This window comes from Coregonus clupeaformis, chromosome 10 (genome assembly GCF_020615455.1).
Source record: "Coregonus clupeaformis isolate EN_2021a chromosome 10, ASM2061545v1, whole genome shotgun sequence".
In the NCBI taxonomy this organism is placed as follows: Eukaryota; Metazoa; Chordata; class Actinopteri; order Salmoniformes; family Salmonidae; genus Coregonus; species Coregonus clupeaformis.
In genome coordinates this window covers 3472858-3488881 of record NC_059201.1, presented here as the reverse complement: position 1 = coordinate 3488881, position 16024 = coordinate 3472858, and the positions used below count along the sequence as shown (strand labels likewise).

The following is a 16024-nucleotide window of genomic DNA, read 5'->3' as shown; positions in this document are numbered from 1 at the left end:
AGGTGGTACTACTATATTACTACATGATGTATTAGGGTCATGGAGAGGTGGTACTACTATATTACTACATGATGTATTAGGGTCATGGAGAGGTGGTACTACTATATTACTACATGATGTATTAGGGTCATGGAGAGGTGGTAATACTATATTACTACATGATGTATTAGGGTCATGGAGAGGTGGTACTACTATATTACTACATGATGTATTAGGGTCATGGAGAGGTGGTACTACTATATTACTACATGATGTATTAGGGTCATGGAGAGGTGGTACTACTATATTACTACATGATGTATTAGGGTCATGGAGAGGTAGTACTACTATATTACTACATGATGTATTAGGGTCATGGAGAGGTGGTACTACTATATTACTACATGATGTATTAGGGTCATGGAGAGGTGGTACTACTATATTACTACATGATGTATTAGGGTCATGGAGAGGTAGTACTACTATATTACTACATGATGTATTAGGGTCATGGAGAGGTGGTACTACTATATTACTACATGATGTATTAGAGTCATGGAGAGGTGGTACTACTATATTACTACATGATGTATTAGGGTCATGGAGAGGTGGTACTACTATATTACTACATGATGTATTAGAGTCATGGAGAGGTGGTACTACTATATTACTACATGATGTATTAGAGTCATGGAGAGGTGGTACTACTATATTACTACATGATGTATTAGGGTCATGGAGAGGTGGTACTACTATATTACTACATGATGTATTAGGGTCATGGAGAGGTGGTACTACTATATTACTACATGATGTATTAGGGTCATGGAGAGGTGGTACTACTATATTACTACATGATGTATTAGAGTCATGGAGAGGTGGTAATACTATATTACTACATGATGTATTAGAGTCATGGAGAGGTGGTACTACTATATTACTACATGATGTATTAGGGTCATGGAGAGGTGGTACTACTATATTACTACATGATGTATTAGGGTCATGGAGAGGTGGTACTACTATATTACTACATGATGTATTAGGGTCATGGAGAGGTGGTACTACTATATTACTACATGATGTATTAGGGTCATGGAGAGGTGGTACTACTATATTACTATATGATGTATTAGGGTCATGGAGAGGTGGTACTACTATATTACTACATGATGTATTAGGGTCATGGAGAGGTGATACTACTATATTACTACATGATGTATTAGGGTCATGGAGAGGTGGTACTACTATATTACTACATGATGTATTAGAGTCATGGAGAGGTGGTACTACTATATTACTACATGATGTATTAGGGTCATGGAGAGGTGGTACTACTATATTACTACATTATGTATTAGGGTCATGGATATGTGGTACTACTATATTACTACATGATGTATTAGGGTCATGGAGAGGTGGTACTACTATATTACTACATGATGTATTAGGGTCATGGAGAGGTGGTACTACTATATTACTACATGACGTATTAGGGTCATGGAGAGGTGGTACTACTATATTACTACATGATGTATTAGGGTCATGGAGAGGTGGTACTACTATATTACTACATGATGTATTAGGGTCATGGAGAGGTGGTACTACTATATTACTACATGATGTATTAGGGTCATGGAGAGGTGGTACTACTATATTACTACATGATGTATTAGGGTCATGGAGAAGGTGGTACTACTATATTACTACATGATGTATTAGGGTCATGGAGAGGTGGTACTACTATGTTACTACATGATGTATTAGAGTCATGGAGAGGTGGTAATACTATATTACTACATGATGTATTAGGGTCACGGAGAGGTGGTACTACTATATTACTACATGATGTATTAGGGTCATGGAGAGGTGGTACTACTATATTACTACATGATGTATTAGGGTCATGGAGAGGTGGTACTACTATATTACTACATGATGTATTAGGGTCATGGAGAGGTGGTACTACTATATTACTACATGATGTATTAGGGTCATGGAGAGGTAGTACTACTATATTACTACATGATGTGATTAGTCATGGAGAGGTGGTACTACTATATTACTACATGATGTATTAGGGTCATGGAGAGGTGGTACTACTATATTACTACATGATGTATTAGGGTCATGGAGAGGTAGTACTACTATATTACTACATGATGTATTAGTCATGGGAGAGGTGGTACTACTATATTACTACATGATGTATTAGGGTCATGGAGAGGTGGTACTACTATATTACTACATGATGTATTAGGGTCATGGAGAGGTAGTACTACTATATTACTACATGATGTATTAGGGTCATGGAGAGGTGGTACTACTATATTACTACATGATGTATTAGGGTCATGGAGAGGTGGTACTACTATATTACTACATGATGTATTAGAGTCATGGAGAGGTGGTACTACTATATTACTACATGATGTATTAGGGTCATGGAGAGGTGGTACTACTATATTACTACATGATGTATTAGGGTCATGGAGAGGTGGTACTACTATATTACTACATGATGTATTAGGGTCATGGAGAGGTGGTACTACTATATTACTACATGATGTATTAGGGTCATGGAGAGGTGGTACTACTATATTACTACATGATGTATTAGAGTCATGGAGAGGTGGTACTACTATATTACTACATGATGTATTAGGGTCATGGAGAGGTGGTACTACTATACATGATGTATTAGAGTCATGGAGAGGTGGTACTACTATATTACTACATGATGTATTAGAGTCATGGAGAGGTGGTACTACTATATTACTACATGATGTATTAGGGTCATGGAGAGGTGGTACTACTATATTACTACATGATGTATTAGGGTCATGGAGAGGTGGTACTACTATATTACTACATGATGTATTAGGGTCATGGAGAGGTGGTACTACTATATTACTACATGATGTATTAGGGTCAAGGAGAGGTGGTACTACTATATTACTACATGATGTATTAGGGTCATGGAGAGGTGGTACTACTATATTACTACATGATGTATTAGGGTCATGGAGAGGTGGTACTACTATATTACTACATGATGTATTAGGGTCAAGGAGAGGTGGTACTACTATATTACTACATGATGTATTAGGGTCATGGAGAGGTGGTAGTACTATATTACTACATGATGTATTAGGGTCATGGAGAGGTGGTACTACTATATTACTACATGATGTATTAGGGTCATGGAGAGGTGGTACTACTATATTACTACATGATGTATTAGGGTCATGGAGAGGTGGTACTACTATATTACTACATGATGTATTAGGGTCATGGAGAGGTGGTACTACTATATTACTACATGATGTATTAGGGTCATGGAGAGGTGGTACTACTATATTACTACATGATGTATTAGGGTCATGGAGAGGTGGTACTACTATATTACTACATGATGTATTAGGGTCATGGAGAGGTGGTACTACTATATTACTACATGATGTATTAGGGTCATGGAGAGGTGGTACTACTATATTACTACATGATGTATTAGGGTCATGGAGAGGTGGTACTACTATATTACTACATGATGTATTAGGGTCATGGAGAGGTGGTACTACTATATTACTACATGATGTATTAGGGTCATGGAGAGGTGGTACTACTATATTACTACATGATGTATTAGGGTCATGGAGAGGTGGTACTACTATATTACTACATGATGTATTATAGTCATGGAGAGGTGGTACTACTATATTACTACATGATGTATTATAGTCATGGAGAGGTGGTACTATATTACTACATTATGTATTAGGGTCATGGAGAGGTGGTACTACTATATTACTACATGATGTATTAGGGTCATGGAGAGGTGGTACTACTATATTACTACATGATGTATTAGGGTCATGGAGAGGTGGTACTACTATATTACTACATGATGTATTAGGGTCATGGAGAGGTGGTACTACTATATTACTACATGATGTATTAGGGTCATGGAGAGGTGGTACTACTATATTACTACATGATGTATTAGGGTCATGGAGAGGTGGTACTACTATATTACTACATGATGTATTAGGGTCATGGAGAGGTGGTACTACTATATTACTACATGATGTATTAGTCATGGAGAGGTGGTACTACTATATTACTACATGATGTATTAGGGTCATGGAGAGGTGGTACTACTATATTACTACATGATGTATTAGGGTCATGGAGAGGTGGTACTACTATATTACTACATGATGTATTAGGGTCATGGAGAGGTGGTACTACTATATTACTACATGATGTATTAGGGTCATGGAGAGGTGGTACTACTATATTACTACATGATGTATTAGGGTCATGGAGAGGTGGTACTACTATATTACTACATAATGTATTAGGGTCATGGAGAGGTGGTACTACTATATTACTACATAATGTATTAGGGTCATGGAGAGGTGGTACTACTATATTACTACATGATGTATTAGGGTCATGGAGAGCTGGTACTACTATATTACTACATGATGTATTAGGGTCATGGAGAGGTGGTACTACTATATTACTACATGATGTATTAGGGTCATGGAGAGGTGGTACTACTATATTACTACATGATGTATTAGGGTCATGGAGAGGTGGTACTACTATATTACTACATGATGTATTAGAGTCATGGAGAGGTGGTACTACTATATTACTACATGATGTATTAGGGTCATGGAGAGGTGGTACTACTATATTACTACATGATGTATTAGGGTCATGGAGAGGTGGTACTACTATATTACTACATGATGTATTAGGGTCATGGAGAGGTGGTACTACTATATTACTACATGATGTATTAGGGTCATGGAGAGGTGGTACTACTATATTACTACATGATGTATTAGGGTCACGGAGAGGTGGTACTACTATATTACTACATGATGTATTAGGGTCATGGAGAGGTGGTACTACTATATTACTACATGATGTATTAGGGTCATGGAGAGGTGGTACTACTATATTACTACATGATGTATTAGGGTCATGGAGAGGTGGTACTACTATATTACTACATGATGTATTAGGGTCAAGGAGAGGTGGTACTACTATATTACTACATGATGTATTAGGGTCATGGAGAGGTGGTACTACTATATTACTACATGATGTATTAGGGTCATGGAGAGGGTGGTACTACTATATTACTACATGATGTATTAGGGTCATGGAGAGGTGGTACTACTATATTACTACATGATGTATTAGAGTCATGGAGAGGTGGTACTACTATATTACTACATGATGTATTAGGGTCATGGAGAGGTGGTACTACTATATTACTACATGATGTATTAGAGTCATGGAGAGGTGTTACTACTATATTACTACATGATGTATTAGAGTCATGGAGAGGTGGTACTACTATATTACTACATGATGTATTAGGGTCATGGAGAGGTGGTACTACTATATTACTACATGATGTATTAGGGTCATGGAGAGGTGGTACTACTATATTACTACATGATGTATTAGGGTCATGGAGAGGTGGTACTACTATATTACTACATGATGTATTAGAGTCATGGAGAGGTGGTACTACTATATTACTACATGATGTATTAGGGTCATGGAGAGGTGGTACTACTATATTACTACATGATGTATTAGAGTCATGGAGAGGTGGTACTACTATATTACTAATCTGTATGCTGTGTGCAAGTGAGACATTTACTGCTGTCCAAACGGCACCCTATTCCCTACATAGTGCACTACTTTGCCCCCCTATGGGCTCCGGTCAAATGTAGTGCACTGTAAAGAGAATAGGATGCCGTTTGGGACTCGGACATTGTTTTTCAGTGTCCAGAAGGCATTCCAAGACACTCCTAAAAGCACTTCCCATTGATTATTTAAATACAGAGCAGACTCTGAGGCACTACAGCAATGGTGTGTTATCAAATAGTGAAGGCACAGAAATGAATGGCCAAGCCGAATCAAACAAAATATATTATCTTGTTTCCAGATGTAAAACCACCGAAAGTGGAGAGCCACAAACCAATTTAAAAAACAACCCATTTGAAAATAGGACAAGAGGACATAATTGTATAAACCTTGTCTCTCAATATGTAACCTAATGTAGCAGGCGTAAAATAAACGGCTGAAAATAGATCCCATAAATACTGGTCTTGACGATAAGAGAAAAAAAACTGTCGGAGGGAGTTTCTCTTCTGCACTGTTCAACCAATCCAGTAAATGTGGAGGAGGAGTTCAGACTGAAGTGTCGCCAGAGAGGAAGAGGAGAAGCGAGAAGGATAACTGGGACCAAAATCTGTCTTCTCCAGCAGGTGACATTTTTTCTATGGAGTTTTTGTATGGAGGTCAATGTAGCTCAGTTGGTAGAGCATGGCGCTTGCAACGCCAGGGTTGTGGGTTCGTTTCCCACGGGGGGGGCCAGTATGAAAAATGTATGCACTCACTAACTGTAAGTGGCTCTGGATAAGAGCGTCTGCTAAATGACTAAAATGTAAATGAGAGTGTCGAATTTGGTTAACAAAACAAATGTACAGTGGGGAAAAAAAGTATTTAGTCAACCACCAATTGTGCAAGTTCTCCCACTTAAAAAGATGAGAGAGGCCTGTAATTTTCATCATAGGTACACGTCAACTATGACAGACAAATTGAGAAAAACAAATCCAGAAAATCACATTGTAGGATTTTTTATGAATTTATTTGCAAATTATGGTGGAAAATAAGTATTTGGTCACCTACAAACAAGCAAGATTTCTGGCTCTCACAGACCTGTAACTTCTTCTTTAAGAGGCTCCTCTGTCCTCCACTCGTTACCTGTATTAATGGCACCTGTTTGAACTTGTTATCAGTATAAAAGACACCTGTCCACAACCTCAAACAGTCACACTCCAAACTCCACTATGGCCAAGACCAAAGAGCTGTCAAAGGACACCAGAAACAAAATTGTAGACCTGCACCAGGCTGGGAAGACTGAATCTGCAATAGGTAAGCAGCTTGGTTTGAAGAAATCAACTGTGGGAGCAATTATTAGGAAATGGAAGACATACAAGACCACTGATAATCTCCCTCGATCTGGGGCTCCACGCAAGATCTCACCCCGTGGGGTCAAAATAATCACAAGAACGGTGAGCAAAAATCCCAGAACCACACGGGGGGACCTAGTGAATGACCTGCAGAGAGCTGGGACCAAAGTAACAAAGCCTACCATAAGCAGTGCCAGACGTGTCCCCCTGCTTAAGCCAGTACATGTCCAGGCCCATCTGAAGTTTGCTAGAGTGCATTTGGATGATCCAGAAGAGGATTGGGAGAATGTCATATGGTCAGATGAAACCAAAATATAACTTTTTGGTAAAAACTCAACTCGTCGTGTTTGGAGGACAAAGAATGCTGAGTTGCATCCAAAGAACACCATATCTACTGTGAAGCATGGGGGTGGAAACATCATGCTTTGGGGCTGTTTTTCTGCAAAGGGACCAGGACGACTGATCCGTGTAAAGGAAAGAAAGAATGGGGCCACGTATCGTGAGATTTTGAGTGAAAATCAGCAAGGGCATTGAAGATGAAACGTGGCTGGGTCTTTCAGCATGATAATGATCCCAAACACACCGCCCGGGCAACGAAGGAGTGGCTTCGTATGAAGCATTTCAAGGTCCTGGAGTGGCCTAGCCAGTCTCCAGATCTCAACCCCATAGAAAATCTTTGGAGTGAGTTGAAAGTCTGTGTTGCCCAGCGACAGCCCCAAAACATCACTGCTCTAGAGGAGATCTGCATGGAGGAATGGGCCAAAATACCAGCAACAGTGTGTGAAAACCTTGTGAAGACTTACAGAAAACGTTTGACCTGTGTCATTGCCAACAAAGGGTATATAACAAAGTATTGAGAAACTTTTGTTATTGACCAAATACTTATTTTCCACCATAATTTGCAAATAAATTCATTAAAAATCCTACAATGTGATTTTCTGGATTTTTTTTCCTAATTTTGTCTGTCATAGTTGACGTGTACCTATGATGAAAATTACAGGCCTCTCTCATCTTTTTAAGTGGGAGAACTTGCACAATTGGTGGCTGACTAAATACTTTTTTCCCCCACTGTATGGCTTATTTGCTACGTGTGGCTTATTTGATATAATATTTGTAATTATTAGGATGTTACGGGTGTACTGACATAAGTAGGACATGTGACATCCCGGAAACTTGGAGAAAGAACACTTGATATCGGAATTGTGCCTGGTCGTCACTAGTTACCACAGCCACAAATTCATAAACCCCGCCTATTTCTACAATGTATCTTCTTAAAATGTGATTTTAAACCTAACTCTAACCTCAACCACACTGCTAACCTTATGCCTAACCCTAACCTCAACCACACTGCTAACCTTATGCCTAACCCTAACCTTAAATTAAGACCAAAAAGTCAAATGTTTTGTTTTCTTGAATTTTGACGATACGTTGCCAATTTTGACTGTGTGGCTGTAGTAACTAGTGGAAACTGTTGTACCTGTTGTCACACACGTAGCTACATTGTAGTCGTTTAGCAGACGCTCTTATCCAGAGCCACTTACAGTTAGTGAGTGCATACATTTTTCATACTAGCCCCCCATGGGAATCGAACCCACAACCTTGGCGTTGCAAATGCCATGCTCTACCAACTGAGCTACACAGGGCCACGTATCTGCCCTCTCATTGGCTAGAATGGTCCCACCTGATCTTGCCTCCTATCCTGCTGCCTTCAATTTTTTAAGACATTCATTTGAATTGTTAGAGTGGCCACTAGAGTATCTGGTTAATATAATGGATCATCTGTGGTGTCACCTTGTTAACGTCCAAAAGCGGAAGTCAAGTCACAAGCTCTCTTTCCATTTCCCCTGAAAACCGGAACATCTGGTTGTTGGGGATTTGGCAGAGGCTAATCAATATGTCACTGTTGTTGTTCATTATTATAAAGTGGGTGGTTCAAGCCCTGAATGCTGATTGGCTGACAGCCATGGATGTGGTATATCAGTCTGTATACCACGGGTATGACAAAACATTTATTTTTACTGCTCTAGTTACGTTGGTAAGCAGTTTATAATAGCAATAAGGCACCTTGGTGGTTTGTGGTATTTGACCAATATACAACAGCTTAGGGCTGTATCCAGGCACTCCGCGTTGTGTCGTGCTTACGAACATCCCTTAGCGGTGGTATTTTGGCCCTATACCACACACCCTTGAGCCCTATTGCTTCATTAGAAACAGCTTAAGCTTCAGAATGCAATGCCACTCCTAACAGGCAAGCAGTATCTATGACTAAATAGGCTTTGAATAATTTTGGACAAACACCCCCCAGTGAATCAGAACAATAAACAAACATACAATGCTCTATTGGGTGCGTTTGCACTAAAAAACAAAACAAATCAATTGCTATTCCTAAGTGTTTTAGTGCACCTCGGGGAAAAACACTTGGATAGGTCACCTAAAAATACCCTAGACTCACACACAAATGCCTCGAAAGACAACAAAAAATACAAGGGTGATGTTATCAAGAAAATATTTTAAAAAAGGATCACAGAAACATACTGAACCCAAAGGGGGTTTCTAAAGAATGAAAGTGTCGTGTGGTGGTTCTGTCGTAGCCTCCATAAATGTTTCCCTGCCATACGGTTGTCTGTCCTCACACGGAGAGAAAGCTTTTTGCTTTAGGGTCCTTACAGAGATTAGCGATATCCCCCCCCGAGGTGGAAGGTTTCAAACGTCTCCATGGAGAAGGGGACGTGAGTAAAATATTAAAAAACATCCCCGGTAACATTATAACACACTTTTATCATTGAACCAAGCCCTGTGTTATGTTTGATGTGAACCAAACAGTAGCATGATGGAGATAATTGCGTTCCATTGTAAGATTGCAGTATGATGTCACAGAGCGGTGATGCACATAATCCAATGTATCCTCCCTCATTTTTTTGATACAACCTAACCAAGTTGGACCCCCACTGTTCTCGCTCAAAGCAAGAACAGCACATGTGCGCACACGCACCGAAAACTAATAGCTGTAACCTACCTTCAATAAATAGCTACTGGCGCAGCTAGCCTGCCATAATGTGGAATTGGATCTAGCTACCTAATCATGTTTTGAGCAAATCGGTGGCTATAGTGTAATAACATTGGGTAGAATAAGATCAACTAGTAGGATTTATTCATCAAAACCCCATCTATATTTTAGATTAAGAAGAAGAGGAAAAATAAGTACCGTCTACTCAGACAATCCAATGTAACAATACATAAGGTGTGGTTACTGTAATATGATCCAATAAACTATTAGACTGTATAGTAAGCTAAGTTTAAACAACAACAAACCTGACAACATTTCTCCTGTAGCTCAGTTGGTAGAGCATGGCGCTTGCAACGCCAGGGTTATGGGTTCGTTTCCCACGGGGGGCCAGTATGAAAAATGTATTCACTCACTAACTGTAAGTAGCTCTGGATAAGAGCGTCTGCTAAATGACTCAAATGTAAATGTGAATTTCCAAGGCAGGCCATGAAAAGTAGCAATGCAATAATGATGAAATAACAAAGTTATATCGCTAGCCATAACTTCACCTCGCAAATCTCACTGTACATTCCTAGTAATTAAGTGGGATACCCAATATAACTGTAGTAACACATTAGCTAACCAATTGCCCACGAAACCCCACGATAATCGGTTAAATAAATAGTCAACCGATGTTATTAGCTAACTACGTTAGCGCATACCGTCTCGAACAGTCACCACATATCTCCTTGCAATGCACCTGTTTTCAGCCCAGTTTGAACGCCAGGAAACCGCCAGCAGCGACGTGACTAACACCAGCAGCTGCAAAAGGGCAAAACAGTAAGGTCCGAAATAGAAGCTAGTGAGGTCCGAAACAGAAGCTAGCTAAGAAGCAGGCAGAAGAGAAATATTAGCTACCTACCGCGGAGGACCCACCTCAGCCCAATGCTAGAGACAGCTACAGACAGATCTCTGGCTATGGCTTGGCCAAGTTTGCCGTTATGTAGCTAATGGCACGAATTAGCTACACGTATATACACTTACCCGATTACATTCACCAAATTCACATAGTTTGATTAGCTGAATGTGTATCTCAAAAGCAAAATCGTGTGTTGACTTGCCGTCCCCTCACACTTGTATCCACAGAAGGGAGACTCTCCCTCTCCTCAAACCCAACACTTTCACTGGCGGAGCCGCAGACTAGAGCAGTAGATCCACGAAACATGAACGCCACATAGAAGACAGGAGCAGAGATTTTTGAAATATGAAGCCGTTATATCGGGGGACTGACCATTTCATCTGTGCATATATTATATTCCTTGAAATCCTCTTCTTTGTAGAGGGATTGAAAACGAGAACCAGCGGCAACGACCCAGGCGTAGCGAGAGGCACTCCTTCTCTGGACGTCTCCAACAAGTATAAAGGTGGTCCTCTGTTGCCTTCTTTGCTAGATGGTGGTGACAGTCTCCACAGGAAGCTTGTGTCGGGTCCACCACCCTTTTGGAACGAAGAAGCCTTAGCCTATCCTACAAAAAAAAAAACCGCACCACCGGTATTTGATTACAAGTCCTAGCCAACTTGGCTTCCCTGCAGTGGTAGATAGGCTGCTCCTGGAAATCAAGTTAACAAAAAAGAAAAACCGAAGGATAGCAAGCCCAGGGCAATCACATGACGGGCTAAGTGGCAAAACAACCTCCCGGATCAGCTAGAGAGGTCTACACTCATTTAGCCAGCGCTCTCCCTCTCTTTCTCTCTCGCTCTCTCTTTCCCTGAGACGCACACAAATGTCTGCTAGCTTCGTCTTTGAGCTGTGTCCGAGGAGCCAGAGCCATCCCTTTAGGAATGAATTCCGCTCCACTCCACTAGCCTGAGTGGGAGGGAGGCAGCTCCTAGAATTACTCCGCCCCCAAATTGGCTCTCCACCTTATTTCCACCGTTCTCAAACTCAGTCTGACGTTAAACAGCAGTGTAGTGGAAAATAATCATTGAGAAATATGCATAGTATTTCAGACCGTTACCACAGTGACCCACACACATGAACATGATTAGCCTAGAATATAATAGGATTGAATAGAATGGAATAGAATAGAATACAATAGAAGATTCCATTCAATTACATCCAATCAGTCAACCGATCAATCAATCAAATGTATTTACCAAGCCCTTTTGACAACAATTGGCACTATTAAGAACCCAAGTATGTGACTATGTAACAACATGTTAATATACAATGTTTGTTGTACTGTACATATTGTTGTACAGTACAGAGATAAAAAAGGATAATTAGCAGTAGCTTTAAATACAGATACTCTTAACCAGAGCGACTTATAGGAGCAATTAGGATTAAGTGCCTTGGTCAAGGGCACATCAGTATATTCTTCACCTAGTCAGCTCGGGGATTCGAACCATTGACCTTTCAGTTATTGGCACAATGCTCTTAACCACTAGGCCATCTGCCACCCCCAGATTGCATATAACAAATATGACAAAGGAGTAGGCCTAAATAGGATTTCTTGACCACTAGCAGGCATTAATATTACCTAATAACAGATCTTATTCACCATAATTCTGACCCAATAACAGATCTTATTCATCATAATTCTGATCCAATAACAGTTTTTATTCACCATAACTCTGACCCAATAGCAGTTCTTATCCACCATCATTCTGACCTAATATCAGTTGTTATTCACCATAATTCTGACTCAATAACTGTTTTTATTCACCATAACTCTGATCCAATAGCAAATCTTATTCACCATAACTCTGATCCAATAGCAGTTCTTATTCACCATAACTCTGATCCAATAGCAGTTCTTATTCACCATAATTCTGACCCAATAACAGCTCTTATTCACCATACAGCTGACAGCCTATGTTGTTGAGACAAGACATTATTTGATTTAAGAAGTTAAAAAAAAATACATATTGTAGGAGTGTGATCTATTTGTTTTGGTGCTGTAATTAATTTTTCGCTAGTCAGTCTGTGTTGTTGCTGTGCAGTCAGTCTGTGTTGTTGCTGTGCAGTCAGTCTGTGTTGTTGCTGTGCAGTCAGTCTGTGTTGTTACTGCGCAGTCAGTCTGTGTTGTTACTGTGTAGTCAGTCTGTGTTGTTACTGTACAGTCAGTCTGTGTTGTTACTGTGCAGTCAGTCTGTGTTGTTGCTGTGCAGTCAGTCTGTGTTGTTACTGCGCAGTCAGTCTGTGTTGTTACTGTGGAGTCAGTCTGTGTTGTTACTGCGCAGTCAGTCTGTGTTGTTACTGCGCAGTCAGTCTGTGTTGTTACTGCGCAGTCAGTCTGTGTTGTTACTGTGTAGTCAGTCTGTGCTGTTACTGTGTAGTCAGTCTGTGTTGTTACTGTGTAGTCAGTCTGTGTTGTTACTGCGCAGTCAGTCTGTGTTGTTACTGCGCAGTCAGTCTGTGTTGTTACTGTGCAGTCAGTCTGTGTTGTTACTGCGCAGTCAGTCTGTGTTGTTACTGCGCAGTCAGTCTGTGTTGTTACTGCGCAGTCAGTCTGTGGAAATTGATTGGCTCATGTGAGGACAAGACAATCAAAAATAATCTGATTGAAGTAGCTCAGATGTCCCCCTGCTCAGATGTCCCCCTGCTCAGATGTCCCCCTGCTCAGATGTCCCCCTGCTCAGATGTCCCCTGCTCAGATGTCCCCTGCTCAGAAGTCCCCTGCTCAGATGTCCCCCTGCTCAGATGTCCCCCTGCTCAGATGTCCCCCTGCTCAGATGTCCCCCTGCTCAGATGTCCCCTGCTCAGATGTCCCCCTGCTCAGATGTCCCCCTGCTCAGATGTCCCCTGCTCAGATGTCCCCTGCTCAGAAGTCCCCTGCTCAGATGTCCCCCTGCTCAGATGTCCCCCTGCTCAGATGTCCCCCTGCTCAGATGTCCCCTGCTCAGATGTCCCCTGCTCAGATGTCCCCTGCTCAGATGTCCCCTGCTCAGAAGTCCCCTGCTCAGATGTCCCCCTGCTCAGATGTCCCCTGCTCAGATGTCCCCTGCTCAGAAGTCCCCTGCTCAGATGTCCCCCTGCTCAGATGTCCCCTGCTCAAACGTTGCATGCATCAACCAATGGTTGCGTGCAACGCCATCGACTGTGTCATCGAACGACAGATCGCTGTAACATATGATGTGGTTAGCTGATATGTAAAATACCTATCCTGGCATTGTAAGAGTTTGGCAGGTGTCAGCAACCCCTGAGCAGAGGAACGTGCCCTGAATCTCCTGTGGTGTTTGATGGGTAATTCTTTAAAGATTGTCTAGAGCTAAGAACATGGTATATGATTGAAAAATATGCAATGTGCTCTGGAATCAGCGCCAGATTAACCTTTTATTTTTATTTATTTTTATTTTTTTGGGGGGGACTCAGTCGAAGTCTCAATTTACTGATGAGAGTTACAATAGTAGGATATACAATTTCGAAATTTTGTTTAGCATCAGCAGTTTTTCTCTTGTTATGTCACTCACTGACAGTCACTCAATTAGCCATGTCGGCTAGCAATGTTTCGATTGGTAAGTTAGTCTAGCCAACTATCTAAACGTGTAGTAATCATGGCTGAATCCCGATGTGCCCAGGGGTCCTGACCTCCAGGGGACCCCCATTGATTTTGTTAGTAACTCACTTACTGAATTTCCACGTGGGCGAGGATATTGGACATTTTATCAAAGCCTATTGGATGATAACTTGTTTTTAACTAGGACAGAGGAATTTATAACTGATTTTTTTTCCGACATAACATAGGTACAGCAAATCCCCTTATTGTATGGGACACCTTTAAATGTGCCTTTAGAGGCCATGCAATTCAGTACTCATCTCGAAAACAAAAGCAATTTAGGTCAAAAGAGTCCATACTAACAAAGGAAATAGAAGGTCTAACAGAACAGATAGATAGCAATAAAAACTGTGGCCCCTTACACTTCAGTGTTGTGATGCAAAAATTCTAGCAAAATGTATAGCGCATAGAATTAAAAAGGTATTGTCGGACATTATTCATTCTAATCAGACAGGTTTTTTACATGGAAGATACATTGGAGATAATATAAGGCAAGTACTGGAAACAATAGAACACTATGAAAAATCTGGGAAACCAGGCCTGCTATTCATAGCAGACATCGAAAAGGCATTTGATAAGTACGACTGGGGTTTATATATAAATGCCTGGAACATTTCAATTTTGGACAATATCTTATAAGTTGGGTTAAAATCATGTATAGTAACCCTAGGCCTTCTAGTGCTGAACGTTAAAAAAATATTTTAGACCCTTTTCATGCAAAATGTATAAAAATATTTTTCACGTTTGTTATAAAAAAAATTGTATCCCTTCATATGCCGAACTAGTTGCATTGTGGATTTTGCCTAAAACATGATTTTAGACAATATTCATTGAAAAAAGCTTTTTAAAAAATCACATTTGAAAACCCTTCTAAATTGTATTCTACGTCTGTCCTTCTAGTGCTGAACACATTCTACACAATAAATTTGGGACTGTGTTTATAAAATGTATATAGTATGTATGGGCTGGAAGTAGAGGCCTAAGCGTTGTTGTTCACTAGTTTACTCCAATTGGGGAAGGGGTGGTGGGGTTGGAAAGTAATGAAGGGAAATAAAATTTAAAAAAGGATATGTGTGTGTGTATGTATGTGTATATATGTATGTATGTATGTGTATATATACATATACAGTATATATATATATATATATATATATATATATATATATATATATATATATATACAGTGGGGGAAAAAGTATTTAGTCAGCCACCAATTGTGCAAGTTCTCCCACTTAAAAAGATGAGAGAGGCCTGTCATTTTCATCATAGGTACACGTCAACTATGACAGACAAAATGAGATTTTTTTTCTCCAGAAAATCAAATTTTAGGATTTTTATTGAATTTATTTGCAAATTATGGTGGAAAATAAGTATTTGGTCACCTACAAACAAGCAAGATTTATGAAAATCACAGACCTGTAACTTATTCTTTAAGAGGCTCCTCTGTCCTCCACTCGTTACCTGTATTAATGGCACCTGTTTGAACATGTTAT

General features: G+C 40.2%; 1 protein-coding gene across 2 annotated transcripts in view; it reads right to left on the bottom strand.

Annotated features, from left to right (window-relative positions):
• The window catches only part of LOC121574704 (dystroglycan-like), a 96432-nt gene extending 84616 nt beyond the window's left edge, over nt 1–11816 (bottom strand). The window contains exon 1 of one of the 2 annotated variants that reach the window (XM_041887247.2): nt 11264–11816. The gene's annotated coding sequence lies outside the window, so the exon portion shown is untranslated. Of the gene's footprint in view, nt 1–11016; nt 11178–11263 lie in introns of those variants that run through there. The other variant, XM_041887246.2, reaches the window with a different exon arrangement.
• Between the last annotated feature and the right edge of the window lie 4208 nt (nt 11817–16024).